Genomic DNA, 16915 nt, shown 5'->3' on the forward strand with positions numbered 1-16915 from the left:
GTGTATTCCTGGAGAGGAGGCCATAGCGAGAGGGGAGATAGAAAGAAAAAGTCAAGTACAGAAATTACCTGTCACAGGACAGTAAGGTCTTTCAGCCCGCCTTTGGGCTCAGCTCAGCTCCTCATCTGCTGCTACGCATAATTAAGAATGGTAATTATCTCTTGGAGTTGTTGTGATATTTAAATGAGATAATATCTGTAATCACACTTAAAAACTGTATAGTGTGATATGCTATTCTTTGTTTACTGGAATTTCGGTTTTCTTCTTGTTTTCTCTTTTTCTTTGTATTGAAGTGTAGTTGATTTTAAATACTATATTAGTATCAGATGCGCAGCATAGTGATTGATTCTTTATAGTATTATTATAGGTTTCATTCACTCCATTAAAAGTTATTACAAAATAATGGCTGTAATTCCCCGTGCCGTACAATATGCTTATCTATTTTATACTGAGTAGTTTGTGTCTCTTAATCCTCTACGCCTGTCTTGCCCTTTCTCCCTTCTCTTTCCCCTCTAGTAACTACTAGTTTGTTTTCATATCTGTGGGTCTGTTTTGTTTTGCTATATACATTCATTCGTTTTATTTTTTATATTCCACAAGTAAGTGTGAATACAGTATTTGTCTGACTTATTTCACTATGCATAATATTCTCTGGGTTCATCTGTGTTGCTGCAAATGGCAGAATTTCATTCTTTTTTATGGCTGAGAACAGTTACTCAGCTATATATATATATATATATATATATATATATATACTCATGTCATGTCTTTTTTAATCCACTTATCTGTTAATTGCCACTTGGGTTGCTTCTATTGCAATATACTTTGTATATCGTACATAATGTTGCCTTGAACACTGGGTTACATGAATCTTTTCAAATTAGTGTTTTTGTGTTTCCAGATAGACACCCAGGAGTGGAACTGCTGGGTAATATGGTGGTTCTAGGGCTTGCCAGGTGGCTCAGTGGTAAAGAATCCACCTGCAAATGGAGAGGCGGGTTGGATCCCTGGATTGGGAAGATCCCCGGGAGAAAGAAATAGAAATCCACTTCAGTGTTCTTGCCTGGGAAATCCCATGGACAGAGGAGCCTGGCGGGCTGCAGTCCATGGAGTCACAAAATAGTCAGACATGACTCAGTGACTAAACAACAAGAGGGTCCTTCTGTGTTTAGTTTTTTGAGGAACATCCATATTGTTTCCATAGCAGCTACACCAATTTTTTATTCCACCAAGAGTGTACAAGAGTTCCCTTTTTTCTACATCCTTTCCAACATTTGTTATTTACAGCCATTCTGACAGGTGTGAGGTGACAGTGATTTTGATTTGCATTTTCCTGTTGATTAGTGTTGTTGGGCATCTTTTCACGTGCCTCTTAGCAATCTGTATGTCTTTGGAAAAATGTCTATTTACATCTTCTGACCATTTTTTGATTGTGTTATTTTTAAATATTGAATTGTGTGAACTGTTTGTATATTTTGAATATTAAGCCTTTGTTAATTGTATCATTTTTAGACATTTTCTTCCATTCCATACATTGTCTTTTTGTTTTTTGGTGCTTCCTTTGCTGTGCAAAAGCCTCTAAGTTTATTCCATTTGGATTTTTTGCTTTTATTTCTTTATTTCTTTTTTTGCTTTTATTTCTTTTGTCTTAGGAGAATGATCCAAGAGAATATCGTTATAATTTGTGTCAAAGACTGTTCTACCTATGTCCTCCTTTAGAAATTTTATGATTTCAGGTCTTACATTTTGATTTATTCTTGTGTAAGGAAATGTTCTGATCTCACTGCTTTATGTCGTTATTGTTATTCAGTCACTTTATGTTGTTATTCAGTGTCTGATTCTTTGTGACCCCCATGGACTGCAGCAGGCCAGGCCTCCTTGTCCCTCACTATCTCCCAAAGTTTGCCCAAGTTCATGTCCACTGAGTCAACAATACCATACTATTTTGATTACTATAGATTTGTTGTCTAGTCTAAAGTCAGGGAGAGTGATTCCTCCAGGTCTGTTCTTCTTTCTCAAGATCGGTTATTTGGGCTCTTTTGTGTTTCTATAACAATTTCTTAACTATTTGTTCTACTTCCATGAAAAATGGTTTGATGGCATCACCGATCAATGGACATGAACCTGGGCAAACTCCAGGAGATGGTGAAGGACGAGGAGGCCTGGTGTGTTGCAGTCCATGGGGTCACAAAAAGTTGGACATGACTTGGGGAACAACAGCTGTAAAAAATGCCATTGATATTTTGGCAGAGATTGCATTGAATCTGTAAATTGCCTTGGTTAGCATGGTAGTTTTAACATTATAGATTCTTCCAGTTCAGGCACACGATATAGCTTTTCATCTGTTTGTGTTATCTTCAGTTTCCTTCATCAGCATCTTATAGTTTTTGGAGTATATTTCTTTTGTCTCCTTAGACAGATTTATTCCTAAGTGTTTTTTTCTTTTTGAAATGATTATAAATGAGTTTTGATCCCCTTCCCTCTCTCTTCTCTCTCTGGAAGCCCTTTAATACAAATATTGGTGCACTTAATCTTATCCAAGAGATCTCTTAGGTTGATTTTAGTTTTTAAAATTTGCTTCTCGTTTTGCTTTTATGATCAAGTGATTTCCATTACCCTGTCTTACAGATCTCTTATGCATTCTTCTGTATCACTTAATCTGCTATTTATTCTTTCTACTGTGCTTTTTGTTATTGAATTCTCCATTTTTTAGAGTTTTAAAAAATATTTTCTAGTTAAAATTCTCACTGTGTTCATTTATTCTCTTCCCTAATTTAGTTAACATTCTTATTACTAAGGCTTTGAATTCTTTCTCTGGTAATTGTTTATTTCTGTTTTATTATATTTTTTTCAGGATGTTTTTCTTGCTGTTTCAGTTGACAGCAGTTCCTTTGCCTTTTTTTTTTTTTGGTTTAACTTTCTCTGACCTAAATTCAGGTGAAATAGTTACCTCTTACAGTCTTAAAGGGGTGTTCTTGTGTGGGAGCATCTCTGTGTAGACTGTGTGTGCCCTGTACCTTTGGTGGGAGAGCTGGATTTAATGTGGATGTAATCACATCTTTCCTCAGGGTGTGCTGGAAGCTGCCATCCTGATAGGAGTTCAGGCTGGACACGTAGGGGCAAGAGCTCAAGCTGGTGTGAGCGGGGACTTCCCCTCTTCCCAGTGGCCATGACTGTTCTGTTGTGGATAAGGGCTAATTTCAAGTTGCTGAAGCAGAATTCCTGAGGGCTGGGCCAAGCTGGCTTGGTTTCCTTGTTTTTATTTTTTAAAGGTTATTTATTTATGTGTTTTGGCTGTGCTGTCTCTCTGTTGCCACTGGCTTTCCTCTGGTTGCAGCGAGCAGGGCTAGTCTTCGCTGTGGTGCTTGGGCTTCTCATTGTGGTGCTTCTCTCATTGCAGAGCAAGGGCTCTAGGGAGCATGGGCTTCAGTAGCTGCGGCACGTGAGCTCAGTCGTTGGGGCTCCTGGGTTCTAATCACAGGCTCCGTAGAGGTGGCTCATGGGTTTAATTGCTCCACAACATGTGGGATCTTCCTGGACCAGGGGTTGAACCCATGTCTCCTGCATTGGTAGGTGGAGTCTTTGCCGCTGAGCCACTAGGGAAGCCCCTCTGTTTCCTCTAAGTGTGTGTTTTCCCCTCCCTTTTTTCTGGGACCCTTGTCCTACAGGGAGTAGTGCTGAAGCAAGGGGGTCCACGGGGTTTGTCCACTCATTCCCGTCACAGACAGAGATCCGAATTGTCTCTGATGTGCTGCCTGTGCCAATGCCTGCAGTCGTTTCCCTTACTCTGCTCAGATGTAGCTTTGAGTTCAAGTCCCTTTGTCCCTCATGGCTGATCACTGTCCATCCCTGTCATGGAGCATCACCTCAGGGCAGGCAGGGCTCTCCAGGACCTGAGGTATTTACTGGGGAGTGAGCTGGGGTGGGGGCTTCCCTGGTGGCTCAGTGGTAGAGAATCCGCCTGCAATGCAGGAGCCTCAGGCTCGATCCCTAAGTTGGGAAGATCCCCTGGAGGAGGGCATAGCAACCCACTCCAGTATTCTTGCCTGGAGAATCCCATGGACAGAGGAGCCTGGCAGGCTCAGTCCCTGGGGTCACGAAGAGTCGGACATGACTGAAATGACTTGGCAGGCAGGCAGGAGCTGTGGTGGCTTGGCCACCTCAAAGATCCGGGCTGCTTCTGAGGTGCTGTGGAATAAGCTCCGACAATGGCTCCTGCCGCCTCACCCAGGCTCTGCCCCACCCAGGTCACCTCTGCGTTTCCCACAGCTGAGCTTTCTTCCTGGTCATGGCCACCCAGATCCGGTGTCACGCTACGACCCAGGGTAAATGCGGGCTGGCTCGCTCTCCCCGCGTCAGCTGGGGCGTGCGCCCAGGCTGTCTTGGAAAAACTGGGGCCACTGCACCTCCACTCCACCTGTGGGGGCAGGCCAGCACATGTGCACTCGTAAGTCCAGGTTCCCCACAGCTCTCCTGTTAGTCCTGGTGGTCTTCCTACCTGCCAGGGGGATCCATCTGCCCCACAGAGGACCCCAGGACTGGGGTGCCCAGTATGTGGCTTGAACTGCCCACTCCCCAGCATGGCTTTCCACCCGTGTGATCTTCCTTTTCCTCCCAAGTCCTGACCTGATCACTTTTCTTCTCTTCTTACTAGATTAAGTGTGCATCTTTCTTACAGCCTTGGTTGTGCAGGAACTTGGTTTCTGTCAGTCTCTAGTTTTCAGTGAGAATTGTTCCATATGTAGATGAATTTTAGACGTGTTCATGGAGGGAGGTGCTCTCCACCTCCTCCTAGTCCACCATCTTGATGCCATCTTTGTCTTTCCTTTTTCTTTTTTTTAAGATTTTTAAAAATGTGGACCATATGTTTATGTCTTTATTGAATTTGTTGTAATATTGCTTCTGCGTTATGTTTTGACTTTTTGGCCTCGAGGCATGTGGGAGCTTAGTTCCCTGACCAGGGATTGAACACACACCCAGTGCGTTGGAAGGTGGATTCTTAACCACTGGACCACCAGGGAAGTTCCTCTTTTTCTTGATTTGTTGGTCCTTTTCATCAGTCTCTCAACCTCATTCCCATTTTGTCTCCTTTCTTACCCTTTTATTTCTGTGATTATGGATTCCTGTTATGAATCCTCTCCTCATCTGAGCTGTTCACACATTTGAGACCAAGCTTTCTTCCCCCTAGTTACTGACAGCTGTTGGTAGTTGTGGTGATAAGGGCATTAAGCTATTGTAATGTGTAACACACCCACACTGAAATTCACCTGGAAAAAGCCCTGTTTCCAAGTGTTAGGGCTACAGCTAGGAGGAAAATAGCCAAAGTCCCCAAATTCTTGTTCTCATGAAGACTTTCATGCTTCTCTTCTAGCTCCCCACCAGGCTACTGCTCAATGTCTGCTTCTGGGCTGTGCTAATAAACAGGCATGGGCTTCTCTGGTGGCTCAGTGGTAAAGAATCTGCCTGCAATGCAGGAGCCACGAGATGTGGGTTTGATCCCTGGGTCAGGAGGGCATGGCAACCCACTCCAGTACTCTTGCCTGGAGAATCCCCATGGACGGAAGAGCCTGGCAGGCTACAGTCCATAGAGTCGAAAAGAGTCATACACGACTGAAGCGACTTAGCATGCATGCACGCATGCGATAAAAGGGCATAAAGAAGCTGAGTATGCTATCAGGGAAATTACTATCTGATTGGAAAGAAACTGATGACTGTAGGCAAACTGATTAAGTACTGAATAAGTAGGTGAGGTATTCAGTCTTTATATTAGCCTATCATCTGCAGAAAACAGAAGTAGAAGGGAATAAGTGTACACAAAGGAAAAGGAGATATTACACAAATACTTGTGTAGCATGGAAAGAGTCTTGTGTAGAATGGAAGGAGTCCAAGGACCTGAAATCTGTTTTAAGCACTGGCACTCTTTTTGTTAGCCAAGAACAAGGTACTTACGTCAGTGAGCTTTATTGTTTTATTGTTATTTTTATCTTTCTGTTTTAGAAAATGAAGAGTTGAGATAGACTGGCAAATCTTGGGAGATTCTTTGATTTAAAAAATGAGTCTTTTATTTTTGAATTTCTTGTAATTTCTTTGAGTTTCCTAACCAGAATGATCATGAGGAGAATAGGTTAAAATTTAGCTGCAGAGACTGTCAGCTCTAGATAAGGAGAAGGAAGTGGGGATGAAGTAAAGGGGTTCCTATCCATGCCTTGACTTCAGCTCAATTTCCTAAAGTTACTCTTACACTTCTAAGCTCAGGGGGTCTTCTCCACAACTTTCCCCTGACTACAACTCCAGGTGAACTGAGCAATGTATACTCCAGTTATACCATGCTGTGAAAGTCACTTCTAAAAAGTGAGATTCCAGGGAACAAGGGTTTCCTTGACGCTCATGGTTTATTTAACCCTCATCAGTCTAAGTTCTATCTCAGATTTTAAGCATTAGGTTTGCCCCTTCCACACCTGCTGCTGCTGCTAAGTTGCTTCAGTCGTGTCCGACTCTGTGTGACCCCATAGACGGCAGCCCACCAGGCTCCCTGGTCCCTGGGATTCTACAGGCAAGAACACTGGAGTGGGTTGCCATTTCCTTCTCCAATGCATGAAAGTGAAAAGTGAAAGTGAAGTTTCTCAGTGGTGTCTGACCCTTAGCGACCCCATGGGCTGCAGCCTACCAGGTTCCTTCGTCCATGGGATTTTCCAGGCAAGCGTAGTGGAGTGGGTTGCCATTGCCTTCTCGGCCGCCACACCTAATCTGCCCTTAATTTGTTGTCTAATTTATAATAATAACCTTTTTTGACATTGAGGTAGCCAGTTGCCAACACAGCTAATTCTTTTTCTTTTTAATTAAAGTATAATTGACCTACAACACTATGTTAGTTCCAGGTGGACAAAATAGTAATTTGATAATTCTATGCATTTCAAAAAGATCAATACAATAAGTCTAGTTATCATACAAAGTTATTACAATATTATTGACTATATTCTCCATGTTATATATTTCATCCACATGACTCATTTATTTTATAACTGGAAGTCGCCTGTTTCACCCATCACCTCAACCTCTTCCCCTTTGGCCACTACCTGTTTTTGTCTGTATCTGTGAGTCTGTTTCGGTTTTGCTAGGTTTAGTCATTTGTTTTCTTTTCCAGATTTCACATATAAGTGAAATCATATGGTATTTGTCTTTCTCTGTATGATTTATTTCACTTACCATTATACCTTCTATATCCAGTAATGTTGGCATAAATGGTAAGATTTATTCTTTTCTTGACAGAGTAATATTCCATTCTCTATATCTGTCTGTGTATCTATCTTACATATTCTTTATCCATCCACCTATTTAGGCCTTCCCTTATAGCTCAGCTGGTAAAGAATCCGTCTGCAGTGCAGGAGACCTCAGTTTAATTTCTGGATCGGGAAGATCCACTGGAGAAGGTATAGGCTACCCACTCAAGTATTCTTGGGCTTTCCTTGTAGCTCAGCTGGTAAAGAATCCATCTGCAATGCGGGAGACCTGGGTTCAATCTCTGGGTTGGGAAGATCCCCTGGAGAAACGAAAGGCTACCCACTCCAGTATTCTGGCCTGGAAAAATCCATGAGCTGTATAGTCCATGGGGTCACAAAGGGTCAGACACAACTGAATGACTTTCACTTTCACTTCCGTACACTATTTATAGACACTGAGGCTATTTCCATACCTTGGCTATTATGAACAATGTTGTAATTAACATGGGGTGTGTATATCTTTTTGAATTAGTATTTTTTTCCTCATAAAAATACCCTGGAGGGGAATTGCTGGATCATATGGTGATTCTATTTTTATTTTTTGAGGAAACTCCATACTAGTCTCCATAGTATTTGTACCAGTTTACATTCCCATCAACCATGTAGAAGGGTTTCCTTTTTTGCACACTCCCTCCTTATTGATTCTCTGCTTAGATGATCTTTCCTTGATGTAAGCAGGGTGTTAAGGTTCTCCTATTATTGTTGATGATCATTACCCTAAACTGTTGGATGTATGTTGCTTATCTCCATTTAGTTTTGTTCTTCTTCTGGTGTTTTATTTTGTTTCTTTATTTGGAGTGTATTCCTCTGTAACTTCATTTTGTCTAATTCTCTGTGTTTATTTATATAAACTAAAACAGCAGTTGTGTGTTAGTCGCTTAGTCATGTCCAACTCTTTTCAACCCCATGGACTGTAGCCAGCCAGGCTCCTCTGTCCATGGAATTCTCCAGGCAAGAATATTGCAGTGGGTAGCCCTTCTCTTCTCCAGGGGGTCTTTGAAACCCAGGAATTGAACCTGGGTCTTCTGCATTGCAGGCTGATTCTTTACCGTCTGAGCCACCAGGGAAGCCATGAAAGTGAAATAAAAGTCGCTCAGTTGCATCCTACTCTTTGCGACCCCAGGGACCATACAGTCCACGGAATTCTCCAGGCCAGAATATGGAGTGGGTGGCCTTTCCCTTCTCCAGGGGATCTTCCCAACCCAGGGACTGGACCCAGGTCTCCCGCATTACAGGCAGATTCTTTACTAGCTGAGACACTAGGGAAGCCCAAGAATACTGGAGTGGGTAGCCTATCCCTTGTCCAGCAGATCTTCCCGACCCAGAAATCAAACCGGGGTCTCCTGCCTTGCAGGTCGATTCTTTACCAGCTGAGCTACCAGGGAATCCCTACTGACCTTCGAAGCCAGATAATCTGGGTACTCATCTTTCCAGTGGTTCAGGAACCCTACGCTTGGGAGCCTAGTGTGGGATTCGGAACCCCACTGCTTGGCAAGAACTTCTGTAATAGTTACTATCCTGCAGTTTGTGGGGTACCCAGCTGCAGGCGTGGGTCTTGACTTCTCCTGCTCATCGTCCTTCTTATAGGTTTAGCTGTCAAAAACCCTTCCTGCTCTTCCTCAGGTCATTTTTATCTGTAGTTGTTCTGTAAATAGTTGTAATTTTGGTGTCCCAGTGATAGGAGGTGAGTTCAGGTTCTTTTACTCCGCCCTCCAGGCCTCACCACCTCAATAAAACCAGTTCCTGGTTTGTTTGTTATTTTTTTTGGCTATACCATGCAACATGTGTGGAGAAGGAAATGGCAACCCACTCCAGTACTCTTGCCTAGAAAATCCCACGGATGGAGGAGCCTGGTGCAGGCTACTGTCCATGGGGTCACAAAGAGTCAGATCTTCCATCCCCAACCAGGGATCAAACCTGTCCCCACATAGTAAGTGTGGGATCTTAGCCACAGAATTGCTACGGAAATCCCTCAATAAAGCCAATTCTTAGCAACTGAGTGATCATAGCAACTTGAAGACAGTGATTGAATTTTTTTATACCTACAGTTTTATACTTTTATGGACTAAATTACCGGTAAGAATGATAAATGAGAAGAAATCTTGCTTTAATTTTTTTTCTTATACAGCTGTTAACATCTTACACCTTCAAGTCATAGTAAACTACCCTATTTTTACACACATAACAGTGTGTATGCACATAACATGTATTTTGTCAGTTAACAAAATACGTAGAAATACGGTGCTGTTTTCAGAACATTGATCTAAATTAAAATTATTGTATGTATGTAATTCTGGGTTATATTAGAATTCTACTAAGAAATTGTAGGGGATGCTAAAGTTTAAGGGAAAAAAGTGCTTCAAAGGTCCATTGTTGTTGTTTAGTTGCTCATTTCAGAGAAGGCAATGGCACCCCACTCCAGTACTCTTGCCTGGAAAATCCCATGGACAGAGGAGCCTGGTAGGCTGCAGTCCATGGGGTCGCTAAGAGTCGGATATGACTGAGCATCTTCACTTTCACTTTTCACTTTCATGCATTGGAGAAGGAAATGGCAACCCACTCCAGTATTCTTGCCTGTAGAATCCCAGGGTCAGGGGAGCCTGGTGCGCTGCCATCTATGGGGTCACACAGGGTTGGACACGACTGAAGCGACTTAGCAGCAGTTGCTCATCTGTATCCAACTCTGAGATCCCATGGACTATAGCCCGCCAAGCTCCTCTGTCCGTGGGATCTGGTATGAATACTGGAGCAAATTGCCATTACCTTCTCCAGGGAATCTTCCTGACCCAGGAATCAAATCCATGTCTCCTGCTTGAAAGGTGGAATCTTTACACTGAACCACATACACTGTGGCTATAGAAAAATCTCAATAATAAATATATAATACTCATATTTGAAGTCTGTTAACTTCCTGGAGAAAACTTCAAAATTATTAGGTTTCACCAGAGCATCAGTTTTGAATGATTTAACCAAATGTACTGTCTTGTTAGGTACACATGGGCTGTTGTGTTGAACAACTCTGGGAGACACCATAGATGTTATATTCATATTATGCTGTCACCTGAATGATGAAAAATATTTGCAAAGATGATAATTTGGAGTTTAGAGAAGATGACCCTAAGCAATTTCTCTTTTTTTTTCTGATAGTAATCAGTTTTCAAGACCCACTGTAGACCACACTACCCCGAGTTTGTGTCCTTAGGATCAGCTTCTCCAAAGTCGCTTTTAAGTTGGATGGGGTCGGCTTAACCCAGACAGAGCAAGTGTCCACTGCCCCTTGAGTAAGTGCTGGGTGATGCCCCACCAGCCAGAGCCCAAAGTCAGTGCTGCCTCAGACTAGTTAAAGGCTGCAGCAGCGGGGAAGGGCTTGTTTATTTGAGTAGAAGTGACAGGCTAGGCTTGTGGTTCAAGGAAGGGGCAGGGAGCTAAGGGAATGCTGAAAATCTGTCTTGACTGCCTTGCTTTCCATCAGATTTATAAGCAAACACCGCAGATACAACCAGTCTGGTTTGAAGCTGCTCTGCTACTTCTGTGGGCTTACGCCATGGGTCCCAATCCCTGACCCCTTTACTGTTCTCTGGGGCTGACCTCTTAGTATGAATCAAAATGAGTTTTGGTGGAGGAATAAATAAGCAGAATATTCACTGAAACATTCTTAAGGCCCTGCAGGGCCAGCAATGAAAATACAACTGGAATGTAAAGTCTCTTCAACCTCAGAAATGCATGCGGTGGATTTTCTGAGGTTAATTCAGACACGTATACAACCCAAAGGCTTGACAGGCAGAAGAAACTATGAAACTGTAGGCACATGATGAATTCTAACAACTATGATCATCTTCCTTATCCTCATCCATACAAAACTGGATAAAAAAAGAACCAATACCCAGTCAGCCTTTTGAAGGGTGGAAAATTATAATGAAAGAGGACCAGATGGACGTTCAAGGCACACAAGGCTAGTCTTAGCTCAAGTGCTAATTAGTTGGAAAAAACCTGAACCCTGCCCCTGTTTCCTCATCAGCTAGTTACGGAGGCTAGGTTTTTTTTAATGGCTTTCAAAAGGCTCTTCTGATTGTAGATGTTTAGAATTCGTTTGTGGAATTCATGTTGCATCTCATAGTGTTCTTGTAAAGCAGAATAAGAAATGGAAGGCAGGTTTGCTCTTTTTAGAGTTTCTTTAGCAGGGAGGTGTGTCTAAAGTGGCCCAGGAGACACAGTGCTGGTTTCTTCAATTACAGGGTGGGAAGAGAATGATTTTTTGACACTGAGAGTTGAACTTGGCATGTTTGCATCCCTTCTTTAATTTTTATTAATTAATTTTTATCGCAGTAGAGTTGCTTCACAGTTTTGTGTTAGCTTCACTGCATAGCAAGATGAGTCAGCCATACGTAAACCTATATTCCTTCTTGAGGCCCAAATAGCTCCCTTAACACTAAATTGCCTCAAAGTCTCACCCTGTTTTTCTTGTCCTCACCCATGTTCATTAAGAGTAATAATAGATTCATGATCAGCAAGTCCCACATCAGATCAGATCTCTGATTTATTTTCTGACCCTAGATGAGTCACCTTTGCACTTAGACCTTATTTTCCACATGCACTATGAAGTTGTTAAAATGGTCATGGGTCATCCTGAAGTGGCTTTCTTTAGTAAAACTGAAGATAACTTTGAGGAACACTCCAAGTTTTCAGGATTGGAAAAAAATGCAGATAAATGAAATGTGATTTTATCATTATCTGTAAAGCACCTCCTCTTCACCACCACTACCTTGATCTTTCTAGATCTTCTCATCTTGGACTGCTATTTTTTTCTTTTTTTAAAAAATTATTTGGAGAAATGTCTATTTAGTTATTTGGCCCAGAGGGATTGTACAGGGAGGGAGGAGGGAGGGGGGTTTAGGATGGGGAACGCGTGTATACCTGTGGCGGATTCATGTTGATGTATGGCAAAACCAATACAATATTGTAAAGTAATTAACCTCCAATTAAAATAAATAAATTTATATTAAAAATTAAAAAAATAAAAAAATAAAAAATTATTTTTAATTGGAGGATCATTGCTTTACAATGTTTTGTTGGTTTCTGCTGTAAAACAACATGAATCAGCCATAAGTATACATATATCCTCTCATTCTTGAACCCCTTCCCATCCCTTTGGTTTGCTATTAAAATTATTTTTAATTGACTGACTTAACATGGGCTGGGAAATAGAGGCAAGCTGATTTAAAGGTATGAGCTTAGATTATCTACAAACAGAAGAGCAATAAAGCTTTGATAGTATCAGCAGGCCACAGGTTGTGGGTTTATATATATTCAGATAGTGTGTGATATAAATCCTTCAGACAAAGTTCACTGAACCCTGGGATAGGACTCTGAGTTGTGTGGTTTCACAGTGATATTAGGTGCTGCACCTTTGTGATTTTTATTTCAACATTAACTAAACAAATTTTGGGTGTCTGGGGAGCAGTGATTTCTGTAGGTAAGGTATATAAAAACTTGCAGGATCTTAGTTCCCTGACCAGGGATTAAACCTCAGCCCTTGGCAGTGAAAGCACTGAGTCGTAACTGCTAAACCTCCAGGGGAGTCCCCAGAATTAATTATTTTAAAATGTACTACAAAGCTGCAGTGACTAAGGCCATGCACTGTAGGCATAAGGAGAATTTCAGACCCTGGGATCCCTGTTTTCAGGCCTCCAGCCTCAAGTTGAATTATAGTCCCAGATTTCCTGACTTTCCAACTTGCAGATGGCAGATTGTGGGGCTTCTCAGCCTCCATAGCCTTGCAAGCCAATTCCTATAATAAATTTCCTCATATATATATATATACATATATATATATATATCCTATTATATGTAGGATAAATTTCCTCATATATATATCCTATTAGTTGTTTCTGCAGAGAACCCTCATTAATACAATGGATGAAACTTGGAAACTTGCTAAAGCCTAACACAGGTCACAGATTATATGATTCAATTTATATGAGATATCTAAAATAGGCAAATCCATAAAGCTGAGAGATAGATTAGTGATTGCTCAGGCGCTTGTGGTGGGGAGGTGGGCATCGGGAAGTGGCTGCTCTTGGTACAGGTTTGTATCTATTTTTTAAAATTTATTTTTGGCTGCACTGGGTCTTCATTGCTACACGGGTTTTTCTCTAGCTGTGGCCACCGGGAGGCTACTCTTCATTGCAGTGCACGGCCTCCTAGCTGCGGTGACTGCTCTTGTGGAGCACCGGCTCTAGGGTGCTCCAGCTTCAGTAGTTAGAGTGCGTGGGTTCAGTAGTTGTGGCTCTCGGGCTCTACAGCAAAGGCTCAATAGCTGTGGCGTGTGGGCTTAGTTGTTCCTCAGCACATGGGATCTTCCTGGACCAGGGATCAAACTGATGTCTCCTACATTGGCAGGCAGATTCTTTAACACTGTGCCACCAGGGAAGCCCCTAGGACAGAGTTTTTTTTAAGGGATGTGATGAAAATAGTCTAAAACTAGATAGCAGTGATGGTTGTACAACTTTGTGAATATACTAAAAAACCACTAAATTGTATACATTAAAAGGGTGCATTTTATGCTTTGTAAACTTTATTTCCCAAAACCCCACAAAGCAATATTAAAGGCAATTTTAATTTTTTAAAAAATAATTTTTGAGAATCTGTTAAGGGAGCAGTGTACAGTGTAATGTAAAAGCACTGATTCTAAAACCACACAACCTGGGCTGAAGTTCCAAATCCCTGCTGACTAGCTGTGTGATCTGGAGAAGGCAATGGCCTGGAAAATCCCATGGACGGAGGAGCCTAGTAGGCTGCAGTCCATGGGGTCTTTAGAGTCAGACACAACTAAGCGACTTGACTTTCACTTTTCACTTTCATGCATTGGAGAAGGAAATGGCAACCCACTCCAGTGTTCTTGCCTAGAGAATCCCAGGGATGGGGAAGCCCGATGGGCTGCTGTCTATGGGGTCGCACAGAGTCGGACACGACTGAAGTGATTTAGCAGCAGCAGCCGCAGCAGCTGTGTGATCTAGAGCAAGTTACTTAACTTCTCTGTGACAAGTTCCTTCATCTATATGTAAAGTGTTTAGAACAGTGCCTGACAGGTGGTGAGCACTGTGTAACTGTTTATCATTTTACTATATGCCATGAAACATACCAGGCAGCAGTGGGAAGCAGAAATCAGTGTCAAGAAAGCTGTGTTGATTTGTATCAGTTAAGGGTGGGGTCCAAAGTGAATTGCTTCACTTGGTTTATTGTCTGAACTCTGCTCCATGGTCACTCAGGGAAAGAGTCTGGGTTTATCGGGAAGTTCAGTTCAGTTCAGTCACTCAGTCGTGTCCGACTCTTTGCGACCTCGTGAATTGCAGCTCGCCAGGCCTCCCTGTCCATCACCAGCTCCCGGAGTTCACTCAAACTCACATCCATCGAGTCCGTGATGCCATCCAGCCATCTCATCCTCTGTCGTCCCCTTCTCCTCCTGCCCCCAACCCCTCCCAGCATCAGAGTCTTTTCCAATGAGTCAATTCTTCGCATGAGGTGGCCAAAGTATTGGAGCCTCAGCTTTAGCATCATTCCTTCCAAAGAAATCCCAGGGCTGATCTCCTTCAGAATGGACTGGTTGGATCCCTTGGATCTCCAAGGGACTCTCAAGAGTCTTCTCCAACACCACAGCTCAAAAGCATCAATTCTTCGGTGCTCAGCCTTCTTCACAGTCCAACTCTCACATCCATACATGACCACAGGAAAAACCATAACCTTGACTAGACAGACCTTAGTCGTCAAAGTAATGTCTCTGCTTTTGAATGTACTATCTAGGTTGGTCATAACTTTTCTTCCAAGGAGCAAGCGGAAAGGAGGGAGATAATGTGGAATGCCTAAACTGAATCTCCTTACCTGGGTTCTGGAAAAAGGTCCAGAAATATGCTGTGTGCTCAGTCGTGTCTGACTCTTTGCTACCTTATGGGCTGTAGCCCGCTGGGTTCTTCTGTCTGTGGAATTTTCCAAGCAAGACTACTGGAGTGGGTTGCCACTTCCTCCTCCAGGGGATCTTCCTGACCCAGGGATCGAACCGAGGTCTCCCACATTGCAGGCATATTATTTACCACAGTGCCGCCTGGGAAGCTCAAATGGAGGAAACCAGAGCAAGGGATGGTGAACAGTACTTAATGTATTTTTGTTGTTCAATTAAATAAATGTTAGGCAAAAATTCTGAGGGTTTTCCTCTTGAGCATAGACACAAACCTCATGATTTTCGTTCTTTTGTACTGTCTTTGTTTTAGTCTTTTTTTGCTCTTTTAAAAAATATTTATTTTTATATATTTATTTGCCTGCATCAGGTTATAGTCGAGGCATGCAGGATTTTTAGTTGTGGCATATGGGATCAAACCTGGGCTCCCTACATTGGGAGCTCAGAGTCTTAGCCATTGGACCACCAGGGAAGTCCCATCTTTAGCTCTTTCATTTCAAAAAGTAAGATCGAGCAAAATAAGATCAAGTAAAGTTCATGTCACTGCTGCATTTTTATTCCCAGGACGAATCAACAATCCAGGAGGGTAGCAGGTGTTTCAGGCAATATTTGCATCACTTTGCTTTAAACTGCTTTCTGCATCTTGGTGGAGGTACACTTACATTTCTTGATTTTCCTATGGATCTCAATCTATTGACAACAAATAGAGATTCTAGTAGAAGGACTGGTTTACATAGCCATTTTGAGGGAAAGATGCATGAGTGCCTGCTTGGTTGTGTCCAACTCTGCGACTACAAGGTCTGTAGCCCACCAGGCCCTTCTGTCCATGGACTCCTCCAGGCAAAATACTGGAGTGAGTTGCCATTTCCTACACCAGGGGATCTTCCTGACCCGGGGATTGAACCACGGTCTCTTATGGCCCCTGCATTGGCAGGCAAATTTTTCACCACCACACCATCAGAGAAGACCCAGTGATATATGAAAGGAGAAAATGTATGACTAGTAAATGATGGGGCAGTGAGCAGAGTTGTCTTGAAGTTCTCTGGAATATATAGACAAGGCTTAACAGATCCCCAGGTCTTACTATAAAAAAGTAACCGATGGGAAGTGAGGATTCTTCAGAAGAGATGGCAGTGGGCATGTGTGTATGTGTGTGTATATGTGTATGTATGCGTGTGTACATGTGTGTATATATGAGTATGTATATGTGTGTATGTGTATGTATATATGTCTGTATATGTGTGTGTGTGTGTATATGTATGTGTATGTGTGTGTGTGTGTGTGTGTGTGTGTGTGTGTGTGTGTGTGTGTTGGGAGGGGAATAATTCTACCTTGGGTTTCTGAAATCCTTTTATTCTAAAACTTTAAAAAGTCCTTTCACATGTTTTATCTCATTTATCAGAATGTCTCTGATTAGATAGTGCAAGGATAATGATAATCCATGATGTTATAGATTAGGAATTAAAACACAGGGAAGTGATAAAATTTGGCCAAAGAGAGAGAGAGAAAGAGGATAATAAACACAGCAGCCAATCTAGAACTTTATTATTAAATTAGAGACTGGTGGATTTCTTCTGTGTTAAATAAGAAAGGAAGGAGATGAGGGTTTAAGGCAAAGTTCCTGAAATTGGCTCCATGTTGGAATCAACTTCTGGAGCCTTAACAGATCCTAGCACTCGGTTCC

General features: G+C 42.2%; 1 protein-coding gene across 3 annotated transcripts in view; it reads left to right on the top strand.

The window, feature by feature from the left end:
- Window positions 1–16915, top strand: part of STYK1 (serine/threonine/tyrosine kinase 1) — a 53647-nt gene that overhangs the window by 412 nt on the left and 36320 nt on the right. The window lies entirely within an intron of this gene.

The sequence above is a fragment of the Ovis aries genome, chromosome 3, assembly GCF_016772045.2.
Source record: "Ovis aries strain OAR_USU_Benz2616 breed Rambouillet chromosome 3, ARS-UI_Ramb_v3.0, whole genome shotgun sequence".
Classification (NCBI taxonomy): domain Eukaryota; kingdom Metazoa; phylum Chordata; class Mammalia; order Artiodactyla; family Bovidae; genus Ovis; species Ovis aries.